Source organism: Macrotis lagotis, chromosome X (genome assembly GCF_037893015.1).
Source record: "Macrotis lagotis isolate mMagLag1 chromosome X, bilby.v1.9.chrom.fasta, whole genome shotgun sequence".
Lineage (NCBI taxonomy): Eukaryota > Metazoa > Chordata > Mammalia > Peramelemorphia > Peramelidae > Macrotis > Macrotis lagotis.
The window spans coordinates 113,243,726-113,251,323 of NC_133666.1; the positions used below are offsets into that span (position 1 = coordinate 113,243,726).

General features: G+C 36.8%; 1 pseudogene; it reads left to right on the forward strand.

Moving 5' to 3' along the window:
* The first annotated feature begins 491 nt into the window (after positions 1-491).
* LOC141498564 (RNA-binding protein 7 pseudogene) lies at positions 492-1,761 on the forward strand (annotated as a pseudogene).
* The last annotated feature ends 5,837 nt before the right edge of the window (positions 1,762-7,598 follow it).

Below are 7,598 nucleotides of genomic sequence, written 5' to 3' on the forward strand. Positions count from 1 at the left end.
TGCTCAAGGACACCAGGTGAAGATAATTTACAGTGCTCCCACACAGAACAGTCCCTAACAGGATAATACACCATGATCAGGTAGGATTTATACCAGCTAGACAGGGATGGTTCAATATTAGGAAAACAATCAATATAATTGAATATATCAATAGCAAATCCAACAGATAACATATGATGATTGTCTCAATAAGTGCTGAAAAACCTCTGACAAAATAAAATATCCTTTCCTATTAAAAACACTAGAAACACTAGAAAGTTTAGGGAAAATGGAGTTTTCCTTAAAATAATAGACATTATCCTTCTAAATCATTAACAAATAATATAATAATGGGAATAAACACAGAACACATCCAATAAAATCAAGGGTTAAACAAGGATATCTATTATCACCATTAGAAATGCTAATTGTAAAGTAAGCGGAGCAGCTTGCCGGGCGTGCACAGTCCACCCCCCAATGGCCAGCCTGTCCCTGCGGCGGGGCCTGCCGAGATGGGCACCGCCACGGCAGAAGCGGACTGGACTCTGTGGGCAACCTCGACATTAAGGTGACGGAGGAGCTGCTCTTCGAGCTCTTCCATCAAGCAGGTCCTGTAATAAAAGTTAAAATTCCAAAGGATAAAGATGGTAAACCAAAGCAGTTTGCATTTGTGAATTTCATACATGAAGAATCTGTTCCTTATGGAATGAATCTACTTAATGGAATAAAACTTTTTGGAAGGCCCATCAAAATTCAGTTCAGATTAGGAAGTAGTCATGCTTCTCTCAGGAGGTTAGTTCATCATATTCCCAGCATAATCATGGGAATGTAAGTCCATCTAGCATACCATAGTCCACTTCAGCTTCTAGCAGATATGAAAGAAATATGGATAACTTGACATCTGGATATAATTCTTCACAAATGCTACAGAGGTCTTTCTTATCTCCAGGTAATCTTCAAAGACAGGCTATGATGAACAACATTCTGTGGCAGCAGCAGGGATCTTTCAGTGGAAAGTTTGTACCTCAGCATTTGGATCAGCCTAGTTTTACACCTTCAGGGCAGCAACATGGTCATTCCTTTAACCCCCCCTCTTCAAGCTCCCAGTGGTGCCAGGATACACCAGGGTCACAGAGAAAAACCAGGCAGAACTCCCATCCCTACCAGTCAGATAGGCTATATAGCCATGAGCAACGTTATGGAGATCACGGATCAGACCATCATTATAGAGGAAACAGAGATGACTCCTACTATGAAGAAAGGATCCATGATAGTTGGAGCCATGACTATGATAGCAGAAGAGAAAACAGTAGGGATGGAAAATGGCGCCCATCTCAGCACTAATAAGTATTTAGATGAACTTTTTTTAAAAAATGGGTCAGATTAGACCTTTTTGGCTATGTTGATGTGGAAATGACTTCTTTGAATAACTGTGGAAAACAGCTCTGAAAGTTGTTACGGTTCCTTTTTAAAATTTTTTAACTTACCTGCAGTATAATACAGAGAGAGAAAAAAATAGTGGTTTGTTTTATTATATTAACAGCCTTTCACCTCAGGGTTTTATGAAGAGGAAAGGTTTTTGTTTTTGTTTTTGTTTTTTGCAGAAGAAAGTACCACAGTTCCTAATCATTGTAGTAAGTTTAGGGAAAGGGGGTGGATTGTAAAGTTTAGCTGTATTATAAAGAAAATATTTTAATTATTTGTAACTTTTTGTAGTGTAATGCAGTTGTCTTGGTAGTAAATCCTATTTTGGTGTGTGTGTATGTGTAGTAGAATATACATCAAAGCTCATAGTTCAAAATGGCTATCTGTATTTTGTTATTAAACTGGAAAATATTAATTTTCAATGATCCATTTTACTGAAACTAGTATTCAAGCAAATATCCATGTAAAATTAGGGGGGATAAATCATATTGGTTTAGCTTTTGATAGAACTTAAGTGAGTTCTGTAAAATTTCTTTGAGTTTGCCTGCATTGAATTACATTGTATATATTCATACATATAGATCAGTAGATTTATTCTAAAAGTTAAGAATTTTCAGGAAATCATGTTTTATATGGCTAAAAAATTACTCAGGAAGTATTAAATCTATCCAAGGGTATTTTTTTAACATTTAAAAGACCCTGATGATAGTCATGTGTACCCCTTTCTTTCCCCCAGAAAGGTTTTAATCAGTGCACAAGATTCAATGGTTATACATTTTATTGAAATATACTTTTGGGAGTAAGGAAGGGTCTACCAACCCTGCCTTCACTGCCTGAGTCACTTCATAGCTTTTTCATTTTTAACACTTCTAGGTGTTCAGTGGATATGTAGAGGGTTTTTTTTTTTTGTTTGGGAATTAATTCTTAGCTTGTCTATTTGATAAGCACTTGAGAAAATTTAGTCTTAAAATTCTTCAGATTTTAAGGTCTTGTTTAATGAACAGTTTTTAGGTGTCAGAATTATACTGTTTCCATTTACATATACAAAAAAACTTGTTTGAAAAATCACAAAAAAAAGAAAAAAAAAGAAATGCTAATTGTAGCAAAAAAAGAAGAAAAAAATTGAAGGAATCAGAATTGGTAATGAGGAAGTCAAGCTTTCTCTTTGCAGATTATATGATGATATACTTAGAGAGCCTGAGAAAATCATCTAAAAAGATCATTGAAACAATTAACAAATTCAGCAAAATAGCAGGATATAAAATAAACCCATATAAATTATTAGCATTTCTATATATGAACAACAATGTCCAAGATCAAAAGATAGAAAGAAATTCCATTTAAAGGAACTATAGACATCTTTAAATACTTGGGAATCTACCTCCTAAGACAAACCAGGAAACAGTATGAACACAATTATAAAGCACTTCTCACTCATAAAGTTAGATCTAAATAACCAGAAAAATGTCAATTGCTCATGGTTAGGTCAAGCTAATATAATAAAAATAACAGTTCTACTCAGATTAAATCACTTATTCAGTGCCATACCAACTAAACTGCCAAATAACTATTTTACTGAACTAGAAAAAATAGTAACAAAATCAATATGGAGCAACAAAAGGTCAAGAAAAGCAAGAGAAGTAATGGAAAAAAATGTAAAGGAAGGTAGTCTAGCTCTACCAGATCTAAAACTATACTATAAAGCATCAGTCATCAAAACTTCCTTCTACAGGTTAAAAAATAGAGTAATGGATCAATGGATTAAGATATGTTCAAAAGACACTACAGTAAATGTCTACACCAATCTACTGTTTGACAAACCCAAAGATATCAGCTTCTGGGATAAGAACTCACTATCTGACAAAAATTGTTGGGACACTGGAAAATAGTATGGCAAAAACTAAGTATAGATCCACATCTCACATTATATTCCAAAATAAGGTTAAAATGGGTATAGCATTTAGATATGAAGGGCAACACCATAGATAAATTAGCAGACCAATAAATACTCTATCAGATCTATGGGAAGGGGATAAATTTATGACCAAATAATAATTAGAGTACATTATAAAATACAAAATGAATGATTTTGATTTTATTAAATTAAAAGGGTTTTGCACTAATAAAATCAATGCTGTCAAAATTAGAAGGAAAGCAGAAAACTGGGAAACAATCTTCACAACTAGGAGTTCCTATAAAGGTCTCATTTCTAAAATATAGAAAGAATTGCACTAAATTTATAAGGTTACAAGCCATTCCCGAATATATAAATGGTCATAGGATATGAATAGACAGTTTCCAAATGAAGAAATTAAAGATATTCTTAGGAAAAAATGCTCCACATCATTATTGATTAGAGAAATTCAAATTAAAACAATTATGAGGTATGACCTCACATCTATCAGATTGATTAAAATGACAAAAATGGAAAATGAGTAATATTGGAGAGACTGAGGGAGGATTGGGACATTAATGCTTTGCTGGTGGAGTTGTGAATGGATCCAACCATTCTGGAGAGCAATGTATGTATGCCCAAAGAACAATAAAAATGTTCCCTTTAACCTAGCAATTCAAATTCTAGGCCTTTATCCTGAAGAAATCGTAAAAAATAGGAAAAGTCCCACATGTTCCAAAATATTCATAACTGCTCTTTTTTTGCAGTGGCAAAGAATTGGAAATTGAGGGACCACCTGTCAATTGGGGAATGGTTAAACAAGTTATAGTACATGAATACTATGGAATATTTTTGTTCTATAAGAAACCATAAATGGTTGAACTCTATAGTGAGTTACAGTATCTGGTACTGAGTGAGCAAGAGAACAATGTTCACATTAACAAGGAGATGATCAACCTTGATGGAAGCAGCTTCTCTCAGTCAGCAGTTCAGAGAACTAGGCCAACTGTATTAGATTGGCTATGGACAATGTTATCTTCATCCAGAGGAAGGAAAACAAAACAAACAAAACAAAATAAAAACAAAACACCAACCCTTCAGAATCTGATGACCACTTAAAAAAATTATCTCTTATGTATCTCTCTGCTTTAATCCTAATTCCTCATACTGAAAATGACTAATATGTAAACATGTTTATCAAAAATATGTATAAACCATGTTAAGTTGACTGTTTGCTCCTGATGTGAGGGGGATAGGAAGGGAAGATAGAAAGAAATTTTGTGAATTAAAAATATGCATGTGCATATGGAAGAAAGGGAGTAAAAATAAAGAAAAAAAGGAAAATTATAGACCAATTTCCCTAATGGATATTAATGCAAAAAACTTATCAGAAACATGAATAAGGAGATTACAACAATTTATCATCACGATAAAACACTATGACCAGGTTGGAATTTATTATAGGAATGCAGGGCTGGTTCAGTACTACAAAGGCTATGGGGGCAGGGCCAGCATAGCAACAGAAGAGCCTCTCTTAGGTGCTCTCTCTCTCTCTCTCTCTAATATTTCAAAACTTATAAAACAGGGACTCTAACTAAATTTTCGAGAGACAGAACTCACAGAGAGGTCCACTGAGGCAATTTTCCAGCCCAAGGTAACCTGGAAAATAGTGGAAAGGCTCTGCTCCCCATAATTGGAGGAGCAGCCCACCAGAGCCAAGGAACTTCAACCTCCCGGAGGAAGTGCCAGGGAGCCTGGGAGCCATGGCTCACAGTAACTGAGGCAATTTCCTGACCTACACCTTGTAGAGCACTAGGCACAACTTGGAAGATGGGAGGGGCATACTCTGCCTGAGTGAGCAGGTGAAGCCCATCCCTGAGGGCAATCAGAAAGGAGCTTGGCCACAGCAACCCAGATGCAGGAACCAGAAGCAGGCAGAGCTGGTAAGCAGGAGGCCCCAGACAACTAAGCCTTGAGTGATCAGCCTAGGTAGGGGAGTGTAGAGAAACTTCCAGGTCCATCCTCTGTACCTGGAACAGGACTCTGGGGCTCTGACCACAATTAGATGATGATCACAGTCTAGGGCCCCCATAGAACAGCAGTCCCCCCCCACCTCAGCCCTGTGGCAGAGGGGTGCACTTATATTCACAGACCAGGAGGGAAGACAGAGCCTCACACACTGAGATCCTTGTGGGAGAGGGATATGCCAATAATACTCAAAAGCTCAGGAAGCACCCCAAAACCAGGCATAGGCTAGGGAAATGAGTAAAAAAGAGGAACACCATTGAGAAATGCATTGTCTATGATCCCAAGAAGGATCAAAATACTCAATCTGAAGATGAGGAAGTATAAATTCCTGCATCTAAAGACTGCAAGAAAAACAGAAACTGGGCTCAGGCTATGACAGAGCTCAAAAAAGACTGAACATCAAGTGAGGGAGATAGAAGAAAAATTGGGGAGAGATATGAGAGAGATGCAGGAAAAACATGAAAAAGAAATCAGAAGCTTAGTCAATGAGATCTAAAAAAATGCTGAAGAAAATAACATGTTAAAAACCAGCATAGGTCAAATGGATAAAATAGTTCAAAACATTATTGAGGAGAAGAACACTTTAAAAATCAAGATTGACCAGAGGGTAAAAGAAATAAGAAAACTCTTTGAGGAACAAATCCTTCAGATTTAAAATGGAAATGAGGGAAGCTGCTGACTTAAGGGAACTCAAGACACAATACTTCAAAAGCAAAAGAATTAAAAATTAGAAGAAAATGTGAAACATCTCATTGAAAAAAAAAACAACTGATCTGGAAAAACAGATTCAGAAAAGATAATTTAAAAATTATTGGGATACCTGAAAGTCATGATCAGGAAAAGAGATTTGATATCATTTTTAAAGAATTCCTGCAGGAAAATTGCCCAGATATCCAAGAAGCAGAGGGCAAAATAGGAATTAGTGAATTCACTGATCTTCCACAGAAAGAGATCCAAAAAACCCAACTCCTAGGAATATTATAGGCAAGTTCCATAACTCCTAAGTCAAAGCAAAAAATATTACAAGTAACCAGAAGGACACAATTCAAATAAACTCATGATGGAGCTGCAGTCAGGATCACACCAGACCTAGCAGTAACTTCATTAAAGGCTTGTAGGGCTTGGAATATAGTATTCAGGAAGGCAAAAGTGCTCTGAATGCAACCAAGAATCAGCTATCTAGCAAAACGGAACATCTTCTTCCAGGGAAAATCATGAACTTTCAATGAACCAGGGTAATTTCAAATGTTCCTTTTGAAATGGCCCGAGGTGAACAGAAAGTTTGATCTTCAAATACAGGACTCAGGTGAAGCATAGAGAGTGGAGGAATAGGGGAAAATATGAAGTACTTAATGATTATGAACTACTTGTATTCCTGCACAGAAAAATGATACTGATAATAGTCATGAGAACCTTCTCATTTAATAGAGCAGGTAGAAGGAGCTTTTATAGATGAAGCACAGGAGAGAGCTGAATTCGATGATATAATATAGTGTAACAATGGAGTCATTGGCTAAAAGGAAAATGTAATGGGATAAAGAAAAAGGAAAGAAGGAATAGGCTAAGATATTTCATATAATAATATTTTTCTTTATTACAATGAGCTATTGCAATGATATGCAAAGGGGAATGTAAGGGGGAATGAGGGAAACTTCACTCTTATGAGAGGTGGCTAGGAGAGGAAACATCATATATACTCACTGGGGTATAGACATTTAGAGTAAGAAGGAGAGAAACAGGACAGGGAAGGGGCGGGGTTGTGAGTGATGGAGGAGGGGCGGACCATGGGGGAGAGTGGTCAGTTATAACACATTTTCTTCTTTATTTCTTGCAAGGGGCTGGGTTTGGATGGCCTGTCATGGCCCACAGGGCCAGTGGTTGCTGAGCCTAAGGGGTGGTATGTGGACTCAGGGCCTCTTGTCCCTAGGGCCAGTGATCTGTCTGCTGTTCCACTCAGCTACCCTATAGCACATTTAAGAAGAGGGACAGTGAAAGAAGAGAGAGAAAATATGGTATATGGTAGTGTGGAAGTATGAATGGAGGGAGTCGCAATCAGCAATGGCAATGGTGGAGAAATATGGAAGTAGCTTTTGTGATGGACTTATCATAAAGAATGGGGTTTACCTGTGAAAGAGCTGGAGGTGTTGGAACACAGACTGAAGCACATTTATTATTATTATTATTATTATTATTATTATTATTTTATTTTGTTTTGTTGTGGTTTTTGCAGGGTAATGAGGTGGCTTGCCCAGAGCTGCACAGCTGGTTGACT